The sequence below is a fragment of the Chiloscyllium punctatum genome, chromosome 11, assembly GCF_047496795.1.
Source record: "Chiloscyllium punctatum isolate Juve2018m chromosome 11, sChiPun1.3, whole genome shotgun sequence".
NCBI lineage: Eukaryota > Metazoa > Chordata > Chondrichthyes > Orectolobiformes > Hemiscylliidae > Chiloscyllium > Chiloscyllium punctatum.
In genome coordinates, this window is record NC_092749.1 from 116037796 (window position 1) to 116047909 (window position 10114).

Here is a 10114-nt window from a genome sequence, read left to right on the forward strand (position 1 = left end):
TCCCTTGTGGTTGGAGGGTTCCTATGTGGAAGATGATGCACTCTTCCTCCAGCCGTCATGTTGCTATGGTCTGGCGATGGAGGAGTCCAAGGACCTGCATGTCCTTGGTGGAGTGGGAGGGGGAGTTGAAGTGTTGAGCCATGGGGTGGTTGGGTTGGTTGGTCCGGGTGTCCCAGAGGTGTTCTCTGAAACGTTCCGCAAGTAGGTGGCCTGTCTCCCCAATATAGAGGAGGCCACATCGGGTGCAGCGGATGCAATAAATGATGTGTGTGGAGGTGCAGGTGAATTTGTGGCGGATATGGAAGGATCCCTTGGTGCCTTGGAGGGAAGTAAGGGGGGAGGTGTGGGCGCAAGTTTTGCATTTCTTGCGGTTGCAGGGGAAGGTGCCAGGAGTGGAGGTTGGGGTGGTGGGGGGTGGGGACCTGACGAGGGAGTCACGGAGGTAGGGGTCTTTTCAGAACGCTGATAGGGGAGGGGAGGGAAATATATCCCTGGTGGTGGGGACGGTTTGGAGGTGGCGGAAATGGCGACGATGATACGATGTATATGGAGGTTGGTGGGGTGCTAGGTGAGGACCAGTAGGGTTCTGTCCTGGTAGCGATTGGAGGGGCGGAGCTCAAGAGTAGAGGAGCAGGAAGTGGAGGAGATGCGGTGTAGAGCATCGTCAACCATGTCTGGGGGGAAATTGCGGTCTTTGAAGATAGAGGCCGTCTGGGTTGCTCGGTATTGGAACTGGTCCTCCTGGGAGCAGTTGCGGCGTAAACAAAGGAATTGGGAATATGGGATGGCGTTTTTACAGGGGGCAGGGGGTGGGAGGAGGTGTAGTCTGGGTAGCTGTGGGAGTCGGTCGGTTGATAGTAAATGTCCGTGTTGATTCGGTTGCCCGAGATGAAAATGGAGAGGTTTAGGAAGGGGAGGGAGGAGTCTGAGACGGTCCAGGTAAATTTGAGGTCGGGGTGGAAGGTGTTAGTGAAGTGGATGAACTGTTCAACCTCCTTGTGGGAGCACGAGGCAGCGCCGATACAGTCATCGATGTAGCGGTGGAAAAGGTCGGGGGGTGGTGCCAGTGCAGCTGCGGAAGATGGACTGTTCCACATATCCTATGAAGAGGCAGGCATAGCTGGTGCCCATGCGGTTGCCCATGGCTACTCCTTTGGTTTGGAGTAAGTGGGAGGATTGGAAAGAGAAGTTGTTCAGAGTGAGGTCCAGTTCAGTCAGTCGAAGGAGGGTGTCAGTGGAAGGGTACTGGTTGGTACGGCGGGAAAGGAAGAAGCGGAGGGCTTTGAGTCCTTTATGATGGGGGATGGAGGTGTACAGGGACTGGATGTCCATGGTGAAGATAAGGCGTTGGGGACTGGGGAAGCGAAAATCATGGAGGAGGTGGAGGGCGTGGGTGGTGTCCCGAATGTAGGTGGGGAGTTCCTGATTAGGGATTGTCAACATGGCTTTGTGTGTAGGAAATCATGTCTCACAAACTTGATTGAGTTTTTTGAGTAAGTAATAAAGAGGATTGATGAGGGCAGAGTGGTAGATGTAATCTATATGGAGAGTAAGGCATTCGACAAGGTTCTCCACGGGAGACTGATTAGCAAGGTTAGATCTCATGGAATACGGGAAGAACGAGCCATTTGGATACAGAACTGGCTCAAAGGTAGAAGACAGAGGGTGGTGGTGGAGGGTTGTTTTTCAGACCGGAGGCCTGTGACCAGTGGAGTGCCACAAGAATCGGCACTGGGTCCTCTACCTTTTGTCATTTACATAAATGATTTGGATGCGAGCATAAGAAGTACAGTTAGTAAGTTTGCAGATGATGCCAAAATTGGCAGTGTAGTGGACAGCGAAGAGCGTTACCTCGAATTACAACAGGATCTTGACCAGATGGGCCAATGGGTTGAGAAGTGGCAGATGGAGTTTAATTCAGATAAATGCGAGGTGCTGCATTTTGGGAAAGCAAATCTGAGCAGGACTTATACACTTAATGGTAAGGTCCTAGGGAGTGTTGCTGAACAAAGAGACCTTGGACTGCAGGTTCATAGCTCCTTAAAAATTGAGTCGCAGGTAGATAGGATAGTGAAGAAGGCGATTGGTATGCTTTCCTTTATTGGTCAGAGTATTGAGTACAGGAGTTGGGAGGTTATGTTGCAGTTGTACAGGACATTGCTTAGGCCACAGTTGGAATATTGCATGCAATTCTGGTCTCCTTCCTATCGGAAAGATGTTGTGAAACTTAAAGAGGTTCAGAAAAGATTGACAAGGATGTTGGATGTTGACAACTCTAAGGGTTGGAGGATCTGAGCTATAGGAAGAGGCTGAACAGGCTGGGGCTGTTTTCTCTGCAGCGTCAGAGGCTGAGGGGTGACCTTATAGAGGTTTACAAAATTATGAGGGGCTTGGATAGGGTAAATAGGCAAAGTCGTTTCCCTGGGGTTGGGGAGTCCAGAAGTAGAGGGCATGGGTTCAGGGTGAGAGGGGAAAGATATAAAAGAGACCTAAGGGGCAACTTTTTCACGCAGAGTGGTATATGTATGGAATGAGCTGCCAGAGGATGTGGTGGAGGCTGGTACAATTGCAACATTTAAGAGGCATTTGATTGGGTATAGAATAGGAAGGGTTTGGAGGGATATGGGCCGGGTGCTGGCAGGTGAGACTAGATTGGGTTGGGATATCTGGTCGGCATGGACAGGTTGGACCGAAGGGTCTGTTTCCATGCTGAACATCTCTATGACTCTAAGGCTCTACCTGGTCTGACCAACAAATTATTCTTGTCCCACTCTATGTGGTTGACCCTTCAATTTATTGGAAGTCATTGTTGAAACCAGAACTCTATGGTGCCGTTCAACAGGGAAACAGGTAAATACTCGAAGGTGACTCCAGGATTGCGTGATGCCTTCTTGCAGCCAGGATCAAGCATAAGACCACAAGAAAAATAAACAGAAGTAGGCCATTTGGTACTTCAAGTTTGCTCTGCCATTCAGTAGAATCATGGCTGATCTGGCATTATTCACGGAGGAAGTGAGAACTACACATGTTGGAGATCAGAGTCAAAAATTGTGCTGTTGGAAAAGCACAGCCAGTCTGGCAGCATCCAAGGAGCATGAGCTCTTCATCACATTCCTGAAGAAAGGCTCATGCTCGAAACATTGACTGTCCTGCTCCTTGGATGCTGCCTGACTGGCTGTACTTTTCCAGCTTCTGGATTAGTGGTGCTGGAAGAGCACAGCAGTTCAGGCAGCATCCAAGGAGCTTCGAAATCGACTTTTCGGGCAAAAGCCCTTCATCAGGAATAAAGGCAGAGAGCCTGAAGCGTGGAGAGATAAGCTAGAGGAGGGTGGGGTGGGGAGAAAGTAGCATAGAGTACAATGGGTGAGTGGGGGAGGGGATGAAGGTGTTAGATCAGGGAGGAGAGGATGGAGTGGATAGGTGGAAAAGGAGATAGGCAGGTAGGACAAGTCCGGACAAGTCATGGGGACAGTGCTGAGCTGGAAGTTTAGAACTAGGGTGAGGTGGGGGAAGGGGAAATGAGGAAACTGTTGAAGTCCACATTGATGCCCTGGGGTTGAAGTGTTCCGAGGCGGAAGATGAGGCGTTCTTCCTCCAGGCGTCTGGTGGTGAGGGAGCGGCGGTGAAGGAGGCCCAGGACCTCCATGTCCTCGGCAGAGTGGGAAGGGGAGTTGAAATGTTGGGCCACGGGGCGGTGTGGTTGATTGGTGCGGGTGTCTCGGAGATGTTCCCTAAAGCGCTCTGCTAGGAGGCGCCCAGTCTCCCCAATGTAGAGGAGACCACATCGGGAGCAACAGATAGAATAAATGATATTAGTGGATGTGCAAGGAAAACTTTGATGGATGTGGAAGGCTCATTAAGGACCTTTAATAGAGGTGAGGGAGGAGATGTGGGCGCAGGTTTTACAGTTCCTGCAGTGGCAGGGGAAAGTGCCAGGATGGGAGGTGGGTTGTAGGGGGGCCGTTGACCTGACCAGGTAGTCACGGAGGGAACGGTCTTTGCAGAAGGCGGAAAGGGGTAGGGAGGGAAATATATCACTGGTGGTGGGGTCTGTTTGGAGGTTGCGGAAATGTCGGTGGATGATTTGGTTTATGCGAAGTTTGGTAGGGTGGAAGGTAAGTACCAGTGCGTTCTGTCCTTGTTACGGTTGGAGGGCCAAAGGGATAGCCATGGGCACATATGCCTGTCTCTTTGTTGGCGACCTAGAGCAGTTGATCTTCCGTAATTACGCCGGCACCACTCCCCACCTCTTCCTCCGCTACATTGGTGCCACCTCATGCTCCCGCGAGGAGGTTGAGCAATTCATCAACTTCACCAACACATTCTACCCTGACCTTAAATTTACCTAAATTACCTCTGACACCTCCCTCCCCTTCCTGGACCTCTCCATCTCCATTAATGACGACCGACTTGACATTGACATTTTTTACAAACCCACCGATTCCCAAAGCTACCTGGATTACACCTCTTCCCACCCTACCTCTTGCAAAAATACCATCCCATATTCCCAATTGCTCCGCCTCTGCCGGATCTGCTGCCAGGAGGACCAGCTCCACCACAGAACACACCAGATGGCCTCCTTCTTTAGAGACCGCAATTTCCCTTCCCACGTGGTTAAAGATGCCCTCCAACGCATCTCGTCTACATACCGCACCTCCGCCCTCAGACCCCACACCTCAAACCGTAACAAGGACAGAACGCCCCTGGTGCTCACCTTCCACCATACCACCCTTCGTATAAACGAAATCATCTGCCGACTTTTCCGCCACCTCCAAACAGACCCCACCACCAGGGATATATTTCCCTCCCCACCCCTTTCCACCTTCAGCAAAGACCGTTCCCTCCGTGACTACCTGGTCAGGTCCACGCCCCCCTACAACCCCCATCCTGGAACTTTCCCATGCCACCGCAGGAACTATAAAACCTGCGCCCACACCTCCTCCCTCACCTCTATCAAAGGCCCTAAATCATTTATTATTTATTTATTACTAATATCATTTATTGTATCCGTTGTTCCCCATGCGGTTTCCTCTACATTGGGGAGACTGGGCGCCTCCTCGCAGAGCGCTTTAGGGAACATCTCCGGGACACCCGCACCAATCAACCAGACCGCCCCATGGCCCAACATTTCAACTCCCCTTCCCACTCTGCCGAGGACATGGACGTCCTGGGCCTCCTTCACTGCCGCTCCCTCAACACCAGACGCCTGGAGGAAGAATGCCTCATCTTCCACCTTTGAACACTTCAACCCCAGGGCATCAATGTGGACTTCAACAGTTTCCTCAGCATCCAAGGAGCTTTGAAATCGACGTTTCGGGCAAAAGCCCTTCATCAGGAAACGTAGATTTCGAAGCTCCTTGGATGCTGCCTGAACTGCTGTGCTCTTCCAGCACCACTAATCCAGAACCTGGTTTCCAGCATCTGCAGTCATTGTTTTTACCTCTTCAACAGTTTCCTCATTTCCCCTTCCCCCACCTCACCCTAGTTCTAAACTTCCAGCTCAGCACTGTCCCCATGACTTGTCCGGACTTGTCCTACCTGCCTATCTCCTTTTCCACCTATCCACTCCACCCTCTCCTCCCTGACCTATCACCTTCATCCCCTCCCCCACTCACCCATTGTACTCTCTGCTATTTTCTCCCCACCCCCATCCTCCTCTAGCTTATCTCTCCACGCTTCAGGCTCACTGCCTTTATTCCTGATGAAGGGCTTTTGCCCGAAATGTCGATTTCGAAGCTCCTTGGATGCTGCCTGAACCGCTGTGCTCTTCCAGCACCACTAATCCAGAATCTGGTTTCGAGCATCTGCAGTCATTGTTTTTACCTCTGTACTTTTCCAGCACCACACCTTTTGACTCTGACATTCTTTACATTAACTTTCCTGCCCATTCCCTGGAACCCTGATTCACCTACTCATCAAGAATCTTTTGATCTCAGCTTTAAGGTACACAAGAACTCTGTGCTCCCATCTCTCTATGGCAAGGAGTTCCAAAAAATCTCAGACCTCTGAGGAAAGAAATTCCTCCTCATCTCAGTCTTAGACTGGTGCCCATTTATTCTGAGACTACTCCTTCTGGTCCTAGATTCTCCCATGAGTGAAAATATCCTCTCAGCATTTACCATATCAAGCCCGTTAAGAATCCAAGATGTTGCGATAAGATCATTTTTATTTTTCTAAATTACAATTAGTAGAATTCCAACCTCTTTAACGTTTACCTATTCCTCCATTCTGGGGATTATCCTGGTGAATCTTTGAACTACTTTCAACTAAATATTCCTTAAATAAGGGGACCAAATTGTTCACAGTACTCCAGATGTAGTCTCACCAGTACCTTTGTAGAGTGGAGTAAGACTTTGCAATTCTTATACTCCAACCACTTCAAAGTAAGGGCCAACATTCTATTAAATTTCCTGATTACCTGCTGCATCTGTGTGCGCGAGCTATCTGTGTTTTGTGCACAAGTAATCCCAATGTTACAGCGAGACTGCAGGACATCCTTCCAGTAAAGATGGATCTGCCACAAATTGTGGTCCACATTGGTACCAACAGTATAAGTAGGGTGAGGTCTTGAAAACAGATTTCAGGGATTCGGAAGGAAACAAAAAGCAGAACCATAAGAGTAGTTATCTCAACACTACTCCTGGTGTCAAATGGCAGTGCTGATGGATTGCATCCTAGGATTTTAAAGGAAGTAGCTTCAAAGATAGTAGATACATTGGGAGTATTCTCCAAATATCCTTAGATTCTAGAAAAAGCATAGATATCATAGAATCCCTGCAGGGTGAAAGCAGGCCATTCAGCCAATCAAGTCCACACAGATCCTCTGAAGAATATCACACCCAGACCCACCCCCCATACCTAACCCCTGTAACCCTGCATTTTACATGGTTAATTCACCGAGCCCACAGACCCCTGGACACAATGGGCAATTTAACATGACCAATCCACCTAAACTGCAAACCTCTGGACTGTGGGAAGAAATCAGAGCACACAGAGGAAACCCATGTAGATACTGGGGGATTGGAAAACTGCCAATGTAACATTCTTATTCAAATGTGAGGGAGCTTAAAAAAAAGTTAACTAGTCACCATTTGGCTTAACATCTATTAAGGGGAAAATGTTAAAGTCTTGGATGTAATAGCAGAGCATTTAGAAACACAAAATCAAGCAGAGTCGGCAAGGCTTCATGAAAGGGAAATTGTGCCTAACAAGGTTATTACACATCTTTGAAGAATTCTGAAGCAGGGTGGGTAAAGGAAACCAGTAGATATAACATATTTGGATTTCCACAAAGCCTTCGATAAGTGACCACACATAAGGCTAGAAAATAAGATGAAAGCAGGTGGTGGTGCAGATACTGAATTAGCATGGATAAAGGACTGGCGAACTAATAGAAGACAAAGTTTAGGTAAAGGTTACACTTTCAAGATAACAATCTGTAACTAGTGGAGTGCTATGGGGATCAGTTCTGGCCACAATTATTTACAATACGCCTATCATTAACATGGACAAAGAAAGAACCAATTTTGTGGTTGACAGAAAAAATGGGTGGGAAAACAAATAGTGGGGAATCAACAGAATTGTAAAATCATTGAGTCATAAAGTTGATGTCCGAAATAAATCTCGTCCCATTTGCCAGCATTTGGCTCATATCCCTCTAAACCCTTCCTATTCATATACCCATCCAGATGCCTTTTAAACATTGTAATCGTACAATGATTTTTAACATTGTGGAGGAGGTGTTGTCACGTATCCATACAGATTGCGGTCAGGAGGTTAGGAAGTCAAGGATCCAGTTACAGAGTGGGGAGCAGAGTCCTATGTCTCAGAGTTTGGTCGGGATTATGGTGTTGAAGGTGGAGCTAAAATCAATAGGGGTCTGACATAGGTTTCCCTGTTATGCAAATGGTTCAGGGAGGAGTGTAGGGCCAGGGAGCTTGCGTTGCCATGGATCTATTGCAATGATAGGTGAGCTGCAGTGGATCAGGACAATCTGGAATTGATGTGTGTCAATACGAATCTCTCAAAGCACTTCATTACAATGGGTGTTAGAGCCACCAGACAAGAGTCATTAAGGACATTGCTTGATTTTATTTCACACAGGGATGATCATGATATATTTCAAGCAGACTGGAACCTGACATCATTGTCAGGAGAGGTTAAAGATGTCGGCAAATATTCCGGCCCAGTGGTCTCCATAGGATCTGAGCGCACAGTCAGGGACTCCATCCAGGCCATTGTTTTCAATGGGTTCACTCTCAAGAAGGCCGATCTGATGTCTGCGTGGTTACAGAAGTACCTGTGATTTTTGAAGCACAGAAAAAGAACCTTTGGTTCAACTCATCCATGCTGACTAGACATTCCAATCTAACCTCGTCCCATTTGCCAGCATTTGGCTAAAATCTCTCTAAACTCTTCTGATTCATATCCCCATCCAGGTGTCTTTTTAAATATTGTAAGTGTTCCTGCCTCCACCACTTCCTGACAACTCGTTCCATGTAAGCATCACCCTCCGCTTGAAAAAGTTTCCCTCAGGCTAACCCTAACCCTGATCCTCACCCTCATTTGAAAGTTGAGTTGGTTGGGTTTGTATAGATTGAAATATATAAGATTCTGAGAGGATTGACAGGAGAGTTGCTCGCAATTGTATGAGTGTCTCAGATCAGAAGCCACTCTCAGAATCAGGGATTGACTGGTTAAGACATAGATGAGGAGGAATTTCTTCTTTTGTGGAGGATCATGAATTAGTAAACTGTTATTCATAAGGTCACATTTTCTGAAGAAGTGTCACTGGACCCGAAATGTTAACTCTGATTTCTCTCCACAAAAGCTGCCAAACCTGTTGAGATTTTCCAGCAATTTCTGTTTTTGTTGTGTTTTCTGTTGTCATTTTTAGTGCATAGCCAGGAGGTCCACCCAGTTTAATTCCTTCGAGCCTCCTGAACATTTTGATCGTGTGGCATGTTGGGCCATTTCAGAGTCAACCACATTGCTGAGAGTCAAGATTAGCGTAAGTGCTGTGAAAGCGCAGCAGGCAGGTCAGGTAGTATGAGAAATGAAGCTCACTCACTTCAATCATTTCAGTCTGAGACAAGATCTGAATCAGTTGTATCGTTTATTACACTCTTGCAAGAGGGGTATGGTGTCCACTGTGCACAAGGCACACATACACACTGAATTTAACAAGTACACAATATTAAGTAATTCGTTATTTTTCCTTTTTTTTGTTTTTCAAAGTGCACAAATCTTTATTCCATTTCAACCACCAGGATGATAGGAAAACACCCGAGTGGCCAGTGACAAGCACTACCCTTCGCATCAAAGGGCAGTGCTGTGTGATCAAAACAGTGAAGGGGAGGGTAGGGACTAAATCAAAACAGAGTTGGATTAAGTAATTCGTTTCTCTTTCCTCCTCCCCTCTTTACATCTGTTTCTAATCTAAACCCGGCTGTTTATTTCTGAACTCATCCAGCCATGTCCGTGACAAAATGTTTGTCTCTGGCTTCACAAGGCTGTTTGACCACCTCCCTCTATGGTCTTCTTGTTATTTATCCTTCTTCACTGCCATCTGTTTCTGTGCTTATTTCCTTTTATTCTTTATTTACACATAGCCTTAATGGTGTTTTTTTTGTTTTTGCTGAAGTGGGAAACAGATGCTTGTAACTGTTTGTACAGGCATATCTAGCTTAACGTCCACCCCCTCCCCTCACAGCACCTTATCTATCTGTAACATCTACCATTGTTTGCAGGCACATTTCATTCTTGTATGCACATTTTAGCTAATGCAAAGGCAATTATATATTTCCTTCACATACTTTTCATTCTTGTTAACTCAGCTCTTGGCTGAAACAATAATAGTGGTGTGAGTGCACTTACCTTGCACAATCAATTATGATTGCAGAAGTAACACTGCTTTGCCTATATCCCACAGGCAGCATCCGGGAGCAGGAAAATCGACGTTTCGGGTAAAAGCCCATCATCAGGAATTTCTGAGGAAGGACTTTTGCCCGAAACGTCGATTTTCCATTTTCTCCACATTACTGAGAGTCTGGTCAGACTCGGTTTTCCTTCCCTAAAGAACATTACTGAGCAGATCCAGATATCCCTCCACCGT